At 37.8% G+C, this 14,418-nt stretch overlaps 1 long non-coding RNA gene across 6 annotated transcripts in view; it reads right to left on the bottom strand.

Annotated features, from left to right (window-relative positions):
* LOC128847700 (uncharacterized) overlaps positions 1 to 14,418 on the bottom strand; it is a 394,963-nt gene that overhangs the window by 142,818 nt on the left and 237,727 nt on the right. The gene's annotated exons all lie outside the window — the stretch shown is intronic.

Raw genomic sequence — 14,418 nt, 5'->3', positions numbered from 1 at the left:
TCACTCTTTAATGTAAACTTTTCAGACAAAAGACTCTTAGAGAACAGGGACACTACACAACCAAAATGGAAAGAGGTTACCTCTTTGTTTTTTCAGTCTCACCTGTTTAAGTACAGCTGATGCTGCACAGATGCTAGCATCACTTTCGCCTGAGCAGTAGCCTGCTTACTAAACTTTTAGCAACTTGTAGTTCAAAACAGACTGTGATATCATTTACCTAATGTGAGGTAGTGGTGCAAGGTTGCATTCCGAGCTCTGCTATTGATGCGCTTGTGAGTTTGAGCAGCCACTAAGGGTCAGCTGGGAGTTAAGAGCATATGCACTTTTGAAAATCCTGCTAGATACCTATCTGCACCTTTAGGAGCCCAAATAAAATCAGGCCCTAAGGCCAAAGTTTCATACTGGAGGCCCAGATCCTGGATCAAAGAATCCTGGAGTTAGATATCCAAATACCTTTGAGGATCTGGGCCTAAATGCCTAAGATTAGGGCCCTGATTCCATAATTAGGCATTCAATCAAAAGTAGTTTGATTTTCAAACTGTAAGCATCCAGGTTTGAAAATTATGTCCTTAATGTCTCTATTTCTCAATTCACTCATCCATAAAATGGATATACCTACTAATCTGTATTATTATTATTATTGTTGCATTCTACTTAGCAGTATTTCTATTAGCTCTGGATGCTAAAGATAACAGTATCTAAGTCCTCACTATTCAACACAGCATGAAACAAAACAGATTGGTCTGTTAAGATCATATTTTCCTTTATAACTGAACCACTAGATATTTCAGATACCTAAATGAATCAGCAATAAATCAGAGATTTAAAATTAATTATTAATTATTAATTATTAATTATTATTATTATTATTAGAAGAAGAGTGTTCTATGGAGATCAAAGAGACCAGTCAAAAATCCAAGTTGATATATTTAGTACACCTGAGTATGTTAGGCCAAAAACATAACATGAAATGGGTTTGTTTCTTAGTGGACAGTTAGGGCCTTGGTACTGCATTGATGGGGACCTTACTACTATAATAGGTAGATTGAACAAAAATCTGATCTGATCTAAAGAAAACATCTACACTGAATCACAATTGTTACCAAGGTATTTTGATGGTCTAGGCTTTCAGAAATCCCAGTAAGATTCATGTATAGGTCCTTTGAAATACAATATATCTGATAGATTAAATTAGGTAGATCCTATTCAATTCCTTTTCTGTAATTCACAAAGATATGAAAATCTGTCACGTTGCATACAGAGTAACTGATGCCTTTTCAACAAAATGGCTCTCATTGCAACCTTTATTCCAGCTACAGAAGCATATTATTAGTTATTTTAGATAGTATTGAAGAAGTTTCCAGTTTAATCTAATGCACCCTCTGGGTCATAGCTGAACAAGTAGCATTTATGAAAAGTAATTTTCAGTTACTGTCACATCATTACAAGCTGGTTCATATTTACAATATATATAAAATGGGATTACCATTTCAATGTGAAGTCCAGAAAAATTGAATTTGTCATTAGAAAGGGCCTTACATTTTCTAATCACACTAGCAGAATGAAAAACTTTTTTGAAGTTTTAGATGCAAACTATCATCTGGATGAGTCTGTTTAAGTCCCAGTAAGATTAATAGGACTTGTGCGTATGTGCCAATGGAATATATGCATTCACTGGTACATATACTCTGACAAATAACTGTTTAAGTATCATACACAATAAGAGATACAGATTTGGTCTATTAGCTTTCTTACATTTTTAATTTGGAATCATGGAATCTAATGGGCCATGGGCCATTACAAGATTTAAAGTTAATGCAAATATGTTAAGAAACAGGTTCTGCATACTTCATTTTGTACCAAAGTCTCATTTCACATTGTGATTTTTAAAAAAGGATAGTAAGAAGGGACAACAGCTGCCATTGCTTAATTTTTTGATACATCATCATTCTACTCATCTCTGAAAGTGATTCGGTTTCTCCAGATGTACATATCTTCTGCAGCTGTAATGGGAGGTTCCTAGCAAAGCAAGTGTTTCACGTATATTTAAAAAAATATGAATACAAGATTTTCATGAGTCCACAGCCTGGAGTTTTGAGCAGCAAGCCACCTCATTTTCATCAGCTATGAGTTGTTTTCAGGTGGAAGAGGCGGTGTTCATTCCTTGCCTGACTGAGAACAGCTGAGTCAGACATAAAGGACAAGGAAATATAAGGTCAACAAAACAGCTTTGTGAGCTTCATGCAGGAAGGAAGAAAGAATCTTCAGGACTCTGTTGCCCTGTTAACAGGGTTGGAGAAAAGGCAAAGGAAGATGGGCATATTTGGGTCTAATTAGTCTGAACAGGGAGGGGAAGAAAGGAAAAGGAGCAAGAATCTCTTTCTCCGTCACAGCATTTGGCAGGGGAGGAGCAGCTCTCTGGCCAACAATCACCCTGGAAGTTCTAAACAGATATGGGGAAGATGAGAGAAAAGTAGGGAAATGAGGGAGTAAAAGGGTGATTAAGAAGAGAGGTTTCACAAGTCTTGATTAAAATATAATGAAATGATAAGAATCAGAATACATTAACAATTTGGAGAAAATGAAAAAAAAGGAAACAACAGATGGTGGGGGGAGGAGGAATAAGAAGCTGAAGAAAAAGTGAAAGAAAAGATTAAGGAGGGTTAGTCTAATCCACTCTTTAGCTGTGTGAGGGGAAGAAGGGTCATTGAGAGTGTTTCACACTTTGCTACCCCAGTTCTCAAAACCAGCCATCTAAAAGAGACATTATTTCACATCCCATAAATTATTCAGCCCTAGAACCCGACTAAACTAGACCAATTTCTCAGAGGGTTTTGTGTTCAAAGACTGAAAAGAGTATTCCACTTCCTCCTGTCCACCAATGGCTGTTGAGTTATTGGAAATGTACAGGCTTCATAATTATAGCCCTTCCTTTCTTCTGCTAACAACTATGGGACGGTGTATGTGTGTTTACGTATGCTCATGACCCAGTGACTTCACCAGCAGCCCTAAGTGTGCCTCAGAGTGGAGAATTTATGGGACGGTGTATGTGTGTTTACGTATGCTCATGACCCAGTGACTTCACCAGCAACCCTAAGTGTGCCTCAGAGAGGAGAATTTGGCCCTGTTTAATTTGTTGCTTATGTTGAAACATCTAACATGAATTCCATACGATCTTTCACTTACAACAAGCTCCTCTAAAGTGGCTTAGAAAAACTAAAAATACACTACTGGATGTTGAAACCCCTTTAAGAAATGGCTGGCTGGACACAAAATTATAGATAGTCTAAGACTTAGCAAAGGAGGGAATTTTTAAAAAAAATGCAAAGGGGAAAAACCTTTAATCAGATCTTTATAGAGTTCAGGTATGTAATGCTGAGTTCTACTTGTAAAGTGCTGAGCACCCATCGAGTTAATGGGGTATCAGGAAGCTAAGCAAACAGTACTCAACATCTTACAGGAATGGGCCCTAAATAGCAAGGGCCAGATCCCCAGCTGGTGTAAATTGTCATAGTTCCCCTGATGTCAATGGGGCTATGACAGTTTACAGGAGTTGAGGATAAATCTTTCTTAAACATGTCCAGTCCTATAAAATAATGCACTTAATTACTGTTATATTTGGAGTTCTGCCATTGTAGTTAAAGAAAAAATAATTAATATTTTTTCTTTCAAAAACAGTTCTCTTTTAATTAAGATCTGATTGTGGGGGAGGGGAAGGTGGAGAAATGTAACTTATCAAAATCATTTCCTCAAAGTAACAGAAAATATAACTACTCACTTATGGCATACATTTGGTGGGGAAAATACAAAATGTTTGCTTAAATTTTAAATAGGGCTCTGTGATTCTGAACTGTATAGTGAAGGAAGAAAACAACTGAAATGATAAAATTTATTTTTACTGAAAATTTCACATTAGCGCAGAAAAAAAACAAAACATGGAAGGTATTTCTTAGCCATGCATCAATTAGTAATAATCATGGATTTTTTTTTTAATTTAATAAGAAAATTGTTTTCAAAAGAAAGAATTAAGTGATGTGGCTATTTACTCAATTGTCTCAGTATTCAATGCAGGACTAAATTATCTGCAATTTTCAAGGTGTTTTGAAATTTCCATTAATTTGTTGAAGGTTTTGTAGCTCAATAAAGACACTTTAATCAGTTATTAGTGAATCACAGCTGCATGTACCTTTAATTCAAACACAGTAGATAAATACAAATTGAAATGCACACAATTTCACTACTATCCTTTATCATTGCCAGAAGGTGGAAGGAAGCAATTGATGTTTGGGGAAATGGATATGTTTATCATTACTTTCCTAAATTGGTTAACACACCTGTGCTCTAGAAGGCAAATGCTAAGAACTACTGATGAGCACCAGTTTTGGGGGTGGGAGAAGGAATTGCAAACCACAATTTGACAATGGGGTGAGGGCTTTCCCTTTACCTGAAGAACATATGGTTCTCAGTAGCAGTTTTCGTAAACTTTATGAGGCCAAAAATTGTTGGGCTATTGCCAAGATGTGACTGTATTTCTTTGTTACCCACTCGATTAGGGGGACATTTTCTGTTTTGTTGAGACATAAGGCTGGTGTGCATTTCAGCCTTGCTGAAGGCACCCCTTGCTGGGCCCAAAACTTCTCCAAGACCACTGTTTTATTGGGGTGTTTGAGGCTTAGGAATTGAATCTCATTTATCCTATGGTTTGTATTGGTGCTGGTGGAGTGGAGCTTGAATGAGACATAAAGGGGTAAATTTACAAAGGTATTTAGGTGCCTAAAGATACATAAGTGACTGGATTTACAAAAGAGTCTAGCCAAATTAGGCATCTAATTCCCATTGAAGCCAATGGCTATTAGGCACCTAATCTGCATAGACACTTAGTGAGATTTAATAAAGCACCTATCTGCATCTTTAGGTGCCTATTTACCTTTGTAAAACTGCCCAAAAGTGCAACAAACCAAACTAGTTTTCTGCCAGGTAACAGACAAAAAGTTTTCCCTCCTGAGAACTGGTTAATAAAAGGCAAGACCTATGTTTAAACCAAAACTGAACTGTCATGCAGATTTTATTCATTAGCCTCTGAATGGCAGGTTCAGTTATAAGAATATTGTAGCCTGCATTTTAAAATAAACAAACATACACAAGTAAAATGACACACTGATCACAACAATTAGTATTTTGAAAACAACCTTCTGAATAATATTTTGAATGTCAGTCACTAAATCAGGGGTAGGCAACCTGTGGCACGCATGCCGAAGGTGGCACTCATAATGCCCGGGTCCTGGCCACTGGTCCGGGGGGGCTCAGCATTTTAAATGAAGTTTCTTAAACATTTTAAAAACCTTATTTACTTTACATATAACAATAGTTTAGTTATATATTATAGACTTATAGAAAGAGATCTTCTAAAAACGTTAAAATGTATTACCGGCACGCGAAACCTTAAATTAGAGTGAATAAATGAAGACTCGGCTCACCACTTCTGAAAGGTTGCTGACCCCTGCACTAAATCAACAGGTAACCCACACAATAATCATGCATTTCAAACTTGAAAAAATGTTGCCACAATAGTTCAAAATCAATAGATGAAACATTTTGATATCTAGTGTGAATTTGCTATTAATTAATTCATTTCACACAACTCCCTTGAGAAATTATTGTTCGTAATTTTGGGAAGTAAGAAAAGGAATAAAAAATAATTATCAGTGAGGTGCCTTAAAAAGTAGATGATGAAAACATTGATATGATAAAATATGTTGCTCTTATTTTTTGTAGTACAAAGGGTATGGACATTAGGATTCAAAACAAAGAATAATTAACACTTCCAAGTGTGTTGTAATAAAAGTCGTCTACCCAAAAACTATTTTAATGCTGTTTTAACCAACAATTCTATGAACCGAACTTCCTACAGTACAGACTGATTTTTCAACTTGATACTCACAGAGTAACTGTACACAGGAAAACCCACACACATTGAAATGAGAACATTCCCTTACAGTTTTGATACAGGTTCTATTTAAGGGGCTGATCCAAAATCTACTTAAGTGAACTGAAAGCCTGACATTGACTTCAACAGGCACTAGACAAATCCCTAAATCCTTAAAAGGATTCATACTAGATTCAGATTTGGCCAGATTGCCAAACAAGTTAGCTGTGAAACAGTATTTGCATATACACACAATTGTACAGCAGGTGCACTTAGAAAGTTCATATTCCACTTCTAGACGTATTACTGGTTCCAAAGGGAGTTTTCATTTCAAGTCCAGGGCATATTGCTGGAGTCAGCAATGTCTCTAAAACCGGAATGAACTTTTTACTTGTGTCCAGTCTATGTCTGATTTGGGTATACTATGACAGTGGCTGCATATGAAAACAATCAGGTACCTCCGCACATAAACAGCCAATTCTATCCATATATGCACTCGTTTCCCCAATTTCCACATGCAATCACTGTAAATTAGATACATATTTCATGTATTCAATTACATGCAGAAAATCTGTCCTTCTCCCAGAACGATTTTTTAAATTATCATCGTTTATGAAACGGGCCATAGTTCATGTTGGTTTCTTCTAAAGTGTTTTTGCATCTTTGACTTTTACATTTAAATAATCTCCAAACAGACTGCAATTTTGGTGCAGAGTGCTTTTCCAAACTAGCTGATCTAATTCTGAAGATTGTCAGCAAGACTGAAATAATTTCTAATATAAAAAAAGATCTGCAGAAGTTTTCTGACATGTACTGTCTGTGATAGAAACCAAATGTTTTTGACTACAATGGTGGAGCTTCTGATTATGAATGAGATCCTGGCAAACAAGTAAAATTGATGTAATGTATGTCATCTCATTAGGTACGTCCTTGGTATCACCAGCTTAGGCAGTCTTGAGAGCTACCTCTTTTCAGCTGGCAGAAGAATGCCCACAAATTATTCAAATGTATCGGGATGATCTGGGAACTGGATAGCAATTCAGTGCTGCCAGGGTGCTAGAAGCTTGGAATAATAGATGCTGCAGTAGTTTCTAATCCCTTGCCAGCGATAGCAAGGAATAGCTCATTTTCTGGCCATCACACAGTCAAATAAAGTTGGGAAAGATGCAAGAAAGCTTACAGAAGGGCACAGATATGCTGAATAGGCCTGATCGCCCATATCTTCATGCGAGAACCTGGCCTGATGGTCAGATGGACATCAGACTATCCTTTTTAGGGCTAAGGGGCACCAATGTGGGCCATAACTTGATGGCCAGTTGGGACCCCTTTGTGTCCCAAGGAGCCCCTTTTCCCCCTCACCTCCAATGGATGATCAAGAACTTTCTGGCCAGTGAGAGGGAAGGGATGATCAGAATGTTATCATCTATATGGGGATTTTCCAAGTGAGTGAGTGAGTGTCCAATATGGCCAAAATTACCTCAGGGGCACTTCTATAGTGCTGATCTGAGAAATGAAGAAAAAGATGATGAAATGAAAGATGAGACAGGCTGCCCAAGGAGGACATCCCTTTTGTTCTGATCTCCACATAGATAGTTTAGTAGGCCAAAGTGGATTGTGCAAGTTCAGTGTGCCAAAAGATGTGTGTACCAGTCACAGGCCCCATTTAATGGGGGTAACACACATATACCAAAGGGAAAAGTTTGGCACAAAGTATGGGCACTTTTAAAAAAAAGAAATGTGGGTCTTATATACAATACAAAAGAGAATGCATATTTATTTCTCCTTTTAAAATCTTTTGCAAAATGGTTATTTAATCAAACATATTTACCTTGCATCCATCCTGTAATTCTTACTCAGTCAATGGCAGTTTTGAGTAAATACTATGGAATTTGACTCTTTCCAAACTCAGGATGTTTATGAGACCCATAAGGCACTGAAAGAGAGTCCATGTAGAATATACAATGAGAAATGAGCTATGGCTAAGTATGGGTGTAGCGGAAAAGTAGCGGTTCCATATTACCACATATCGATAACTCTTAATAAAAAGGCTTGCATCTGTGCATTTTTTACTCACTGGTGGGGCAGCATGCTGGAGAAAACACATATGTGATGGCTGACAGAGGCATACTGTATATCTGATGGAAAACAGAGTTGAGTGAGCATATATGAGAAGATTAAATCTGGCACTTTTTACCACGTTTGCACTCTCATACCGAGTGGTGATATATTAAAAGTAATTAGGGCAAAGTATTATATTGATCTCCATCATCAGGATTCAGAGTAGCAGCTGTGTTAGTCTGTATCCGCAAAAAGAACAGGAGTACTTGTGGCACCTTAGAGACTAACAAATTTGTTAGTCTCTAAGGTGCCACAAGTACTCCTGTTCTTTTTGCATCATTAGGATGTTAACATTGCTAGATGTATTACTCAAGAACTTACTGCAAATGGGCAGCAGCCAACAAATTGGGGGTCCAAATTATATCCTTCATTGTGCACATAATGCCCGATGTCACTAATGGAAATCAAGCGCATATATCAACTGAGAAAGATACCTCTGTTATTCTGATCATTTAATATTACCATAGCCAGGGCTCTCCTAAAGACCAAAGTCTGTTTTTCTCTTGTTCCATACATGGAACTTCCATTAATGTCAATGGGTTTTCAATATGCTGAGTAAGGAGAGAAGAAACCCTTAAAGTCTTTAAAAAATAATATTCATAAACACTTTTTTGAGCCATAGAAGCACAAAAACACTAATCAACAAGTACAGCCCATAGATTTTTTTTTTTTAATTTGGAGAAAAAAATAAAGGCTAACCCATTCCAATCATGACAACTTAAAGGCTGACTTTCCACAGCAAGTTATTTACAGTCAAGTTCTTAAACTTCTACAAAGAGTGGTTTACAATGGAAACTGAGACAATCTCATCTTTAAATACAGCATTGCAAACTGAAGCACTATTATAATCATGAAACTCAGGAACAAAAAAATCACCCCAAATTTAAAATAACCAAGATTCAGATCTTCAACAGAAAATAAAAAGAGAGGCAAAAAGAAGAGATGAAAAGAAAAGCCCTAACTTACCAAGACAGTATAATTAAGGCCCTACTTGAATTGCGAAATGATTGTCAAAATTGCAGCTGTGTTGTGAACAAACCATGGAAAATTGCAGAAAAGTAATAATGGACCTTATTATTTGGTAATGTGGTAATGAAGTCCATTATTGCTTTTCCATGATTTTCCACTGTCGACCGCCCGGGGCTCCGACTGTCAGCCTTGCACATGACGGGGCTCCCGCTGTCAAAATTGTGGTGAAAACCTAATATTGTGGAATATGCAATTCCGCAATATCGCAAGTTAAGCAGGGCCTTAAGTATAATGCAAATATTAGCTGAATAAAATCTAATAAATATTTATCATATTTCTATGTGAATGTTTTTGTTACAAACAAAAGTATCTGCATCGAACAAAAATAAATAAAAGCAAAGGTTCATTTTTAAAAATGTCTTCTGATCAACTCAAGTGCACTGTTTGAGCATCTAATTTAAGATTAGGTATGAACTAATTTAATTAAGTCAGAATCCAAGATACTTTCCAGAATATGTACTTGACATGGCTTTATAATGAATAACCAATTTCCAGATCTTTTAGTGTTGTATTTTTCATTATATCTGTCATTCATACAATTTACATGAAGCAGTCAGAATGGTCCAATCTCCAAAGTTTTGGGTTCAACTTCAGTTCTGAAAATGGGCAGAGGTTCTGGGAATGTCAAGGAACCACTAGAAAAATATGCAGACCCTTTCTCCTCCCATTTCCTCTCCTGAACATTTAAGATATTGAAGAAACGCTCAATATAACTTCAGTTCTAAACGTTGAAAAAGGTCGCAATGATATTTCTCCTTGTCTTTTCCTTAGTAATCAGTCTTCTGCTAGTTTTACTCAAGTCGGATTCATTAATATAAAGATAACCACAGCAAATATTTCTATGATTATTTTTCACAAGTATTCTGAAAGTAATTTACAGTATTGTGTGAGCATATGAACTTAGGTGTGAATTCCAAAGTTTTTATTGGTGTTGAAGTTCACCCAGTGTTTATGGCTTTCATGTAAATTTAACTATTTCATTTAATACCCAAACAATAAACAATTTACTATAACTGGCTTGGGGGAAAAACCTGGAGAAACTAACATTAATTTACTTTTCATATGCAGCATTTTTGCATACTTCCTTTGCTCATAAAGCTGCATTTTATTCAGGCTTTATTTTAATATTTTTAAAAAGCCAAGAAAAACTAACAAAAAACTCCTGCGCACTGTGCTCTGGGGGGAAAAAATAGCTCAAGCAATCCAGAACTTTAAGAATAAAATAATGTATTTTATACAATTGGAACACTGACAGTTGACCCAAAATTACTAAAGCTGTCGGACAGTGAAAATCTATTGTGTGTGAGAGTTCCAACACTTTAGTGTTTTAGCCATTTTTACATAAAACATATTATTCTTATAGTGGTAGATTACTTGAATCAATTCCTCCTCAAACCTAGAATGCACTGAACAGAAGTTTTTAGGAGTTTACATTTAAGTCTGCATTTTCAAAAGGACTCATTTTTTTTATTAGCACCTAACTTGATATTGACAATTCTTCCCGAATGATTCACTCTGTGCACTAGAATTGTTTTGCTATTTTAAAGTACACTGGATTATTTACCACAAATCATGGATTTTCAACCTGGGGTTGTGAACTAGGCTTGCCAACCCTCCAGGATTGTCCTGGAGTCTCCAGGAATTAAAGTTTATATCATGTGATGAAACCTCCAGGAATACTTCCAACCAAAATCGGCAACCCTATTGTGAACAGATGTCAGGAGGTCATGACCACCCTGCCTTTTCCATATTACTAAATGTAAGATGATGTTTCAATTAGGTCCAGGCTACATGGGAGTATAGCAGGGATCTCAGCACGGAAAAGATTGAGGCCCACTGGTCTAGACCAGGGGTCGGCAACGTTTGGCACGCGGCTCGCCAGGGTAAGCACCCTGGTGGGCCGGGCCAGTTTATTTACCTGCTGACACGTCAGGTCGGCCGATTGCAGCCCCCACTGGCCGTGGTTTGCTGTCCTGGGCCAATGGGAGCGGCGGGAAGCTGCGGCCAGCACATCCCTCGGCCCACGCTGCTTCCCGCCGCCCCCATTGGCCCGGGACGGTGAACCGCGAGTGGGGGCCGCGATCGGCTGAACCTGCCACGTCAGCAGATAAATAAACTGGCCCGGCACCCTGGCGAGCCGCGTGCCGAACGTTGCTGACCCCTGGTCTAGACCATACAGTCAGAAATAGAAAAATCTACCAATTTATTCAGATCACTGGGTCACAGAACAAAATCAAGATCAACAAAACGGAACACTTCCAATTTCTTAGTAACAACTGTGAAAAGTCAAATAGGACTTTTTAAGCTTCTATTTTGCCATAACATTTGATTTTGAGGTTCTTTCTTAATCAGCTCATACTGACTTGACTCCTTTGTTCCTGCACTGCCCCCAATGTTGGTAATGAAATTGTCAAACAGTTCAAAATGGCCAGGAATGGCATATAGAGGCAAAAATATATTTATATCTTTATATATAATATTTTTTAAAAAATAAGAACTTACTATGAAAGCCCATCAGAAAAATCCAAGTGTAGTTTAGGATTATGTTAAATTTAAATTGGAAGGTCTAATTGTAGAATTCATTTATAAATTATGTACATGTAAAATATGTAAATGAGGCAGTTTAGGAAAGGAATTCAGTTCAGAGGCCTGGGAATCAGAACATAAGGTTGAGGTATACAACCAATGGGAAGACTGAGTAGGTCCTTCAGTCCGACTGTATGGCTTTGGAATATTCAGTTAGGACCTGATTTTCAGAAGTTCTGATCACCCAAATGCTGGTCTTAGTCAGTCAGGTATAAATGCTGGGTTGCTCCCCGGACAAGGAGTTGATGGAGTCAGCCCAGATTTATCCCAGTTTAAATTAGATAAGGATAGCGTTTTCCCTTCTGCAAAATGGAGATAACAATTACCTATGACACAGGGGTGTTATAAGACTTAATTACATGCTCTGAGAGCCTTGGATGAAAGAAGAGAGGTGAGGGATATGTGCCAACTGTTTAAAAAAAAATCTATCTATACTTACTCCAGTTAAATTTTAAAAAGATAATTACAAACGACAACTTCCCTTACTTGAACAACTTAAGCCTTGTCTACAATTGGCAAATACTTTATTTTAAGAAAAGTGTCAATTAGACCTGCTCTTAGCTGGATTTGGTCATGTGGGTGCATAAAATAATGGTGGCCTATCCACATGACGACTCCCAACACTGCTAACACTGATGGAGCTGAACCACTACTAACAACAGTAGGAAATTTTCCTCTTGTAGACAATCTTATGTTGCCTGTCCCTGTGTTGTTGCTAGTTACTGCTGCAGATAAGGAGAGCTATTAAAAATGGAGTATCTCAAATCATTCATCTCTGCTTTGTTGCCCACTAGCCCTACAGGAGTGCTGTGAACAAAATCAATGCCATTTTAACAAAGCCACTTTTTCAGAGTGTAGCCCAGTGGGCCAGCTTACCTCTATTATATTCATATTATATTCTGCTTTATTATATTCAGCAGTAATGCAAGGAACCTATAGGCTTATATCCTGTAAAACATTGGCTTCAGCAGCTCGCATGAGGCCTATGAACTTTGGCATAGATAAACTTTGGGGAACTGGAAGTAGAGTGTGTGTGTTGGGGGGTGGGATTTTGTCTATAATGACATCAGCCAACCACAGAACATGAACTGACCCCAGCTTCTGGAAGGTTTTGGATGGAACATCCGACTGCAAGAGTGCCATGGCAATGAATTGACATATATGATAATGGGGTGAAATCATAAATAAACTAATCTATAGAAGGAGGACACCTTAACATTGGTAAGGGGAGGAAATACAAACAAGGAATAGGGGAGAAAACCCTATTGAATATGTATTAGACATGGTAAGGTCTGCGTAACATATTATAAAAGTGGCATCCCAGGGCAGTAGGAGGGAAAGATGTAACCCTTGGGAGGGGTCAGAATGATGGCCACTGGGGAAGATGAGGAAGGTGATGGTGATGAGGAAGATGATGGCTAACATTTCAGGTTGTTTTACAAGGGATGGTGTGAGTATGGATGTTCAGATGTACTTTTTGTATTATCTCTACCTTACTGAGTTACAGTGTGTGTGACTTTGCTAAATGTATTAATAAATTATTTATTTGTAAATATAGAAGAGTTCCTAAAGTGTGAGTGTTGCACCTGTGCACATTGGGGTTCCCAACCATATAATAATTGTAATAATACTGGGTCTGATCTTGGGACAAGAATCTGTCAACCCTTAAAGTGATAACTGGGAATTTTTATTCAAAATCTATAGATCAGGCTACAAGAGAAACTATGATTCAGTAAGCAATTTTTGTCATCTTTCTAAAGCAGGGGTCAGCAACCTTCGGCACACGGCCCATCAGGGTAATATGCTGGCGGGCCGTGAGACGTTTTACGGCCCACCACTTCCCGCAGCTGCCATTGGCTGGGAACGGCGAACCACAGCCACTGGGAGCTGCGGGGGGCCATGCCTGCGGATGGTCAATGTAAACAAAATGTCTCATGGCCCGCCAGAAGATTACCCTGATGGGTGCATGCCGAAGGTTGCTGACCCCTGTTCTAAAGTATGGCTGCAAAAGCAATGGCTCTGGGAGTAAAAAGATATGAGCTAATAAGTATTTCTTGAACAATTAAACAAAATAACTATCAATGAAATTCCGTGAATTTTTCAGACACAATGCTTTGGCCACTCTAAAAAAATGGTCAGTCCTGTGCACCAAGTTTTTTTTTCCTTTTTGTTCTTTTTTGGTGGGTGCTGATTATATCTATCTCCAAGAGCTACAGGAAAATATTCATAGATAGCTTACATTTATAAACTGTGTCTATCCCAATCTGTAGATGTGCATACAACTTCCACACTGCCATAAAGTCAGCCATAACATTAAAGAGTATCACCTAGAAAGACTGACCCCTCCTACCTTATCTCTTCAGGGGAAATCAAGTCAGGTCTTTACCTGCTTTGCTGAATCAGGACTCTAATCTATATGCTTCAATTCCCTTCTATAAAATTTCTTTTCTCCTATCCTTTGTCTGTCTTGTCTAGTTTTACTTCAAACTATCTAGGAAGGGACTGTTTCTTACTATGCATTTTTACTGTGTCTAGCATAGGGGAGCCCAATCCTGGTTAGGGCCTCTAAGCACTACAGTAATAAGAATAATTCATAATAAGGTGAGCTATTACCAGGTCTAGTAACATTCTGCATTATACGTATAGGGAATATTTGCTCAAACCAGCAATATCTTATCTACAGGTAAGAAGTTAAAAATAAATCAAACTGCAACCACTGTCTGTAAATATAAAATAATCCATGCTGGCCATTCTCGTTC

Source organism: Malaclemys terrapin, chromosome 1, assembly GCF_027887155.1.
Source record: "Malaclemys terrapin pileata isolate rMalTer1 chromosome 1, rMalTer1.hap1, whole genome shotgun sequence".
Lineage (NCBI taxonomy): Eukaryota > Metazoa > Chordata > Testudines > Emydidae > Malaclemys > Malaclemys terrapin.
The sequence above is the reverse complement of the archived record's forward strand: the minus strand, read 5'-3'. Positions and strand labels throughout refer to the sequence as shown.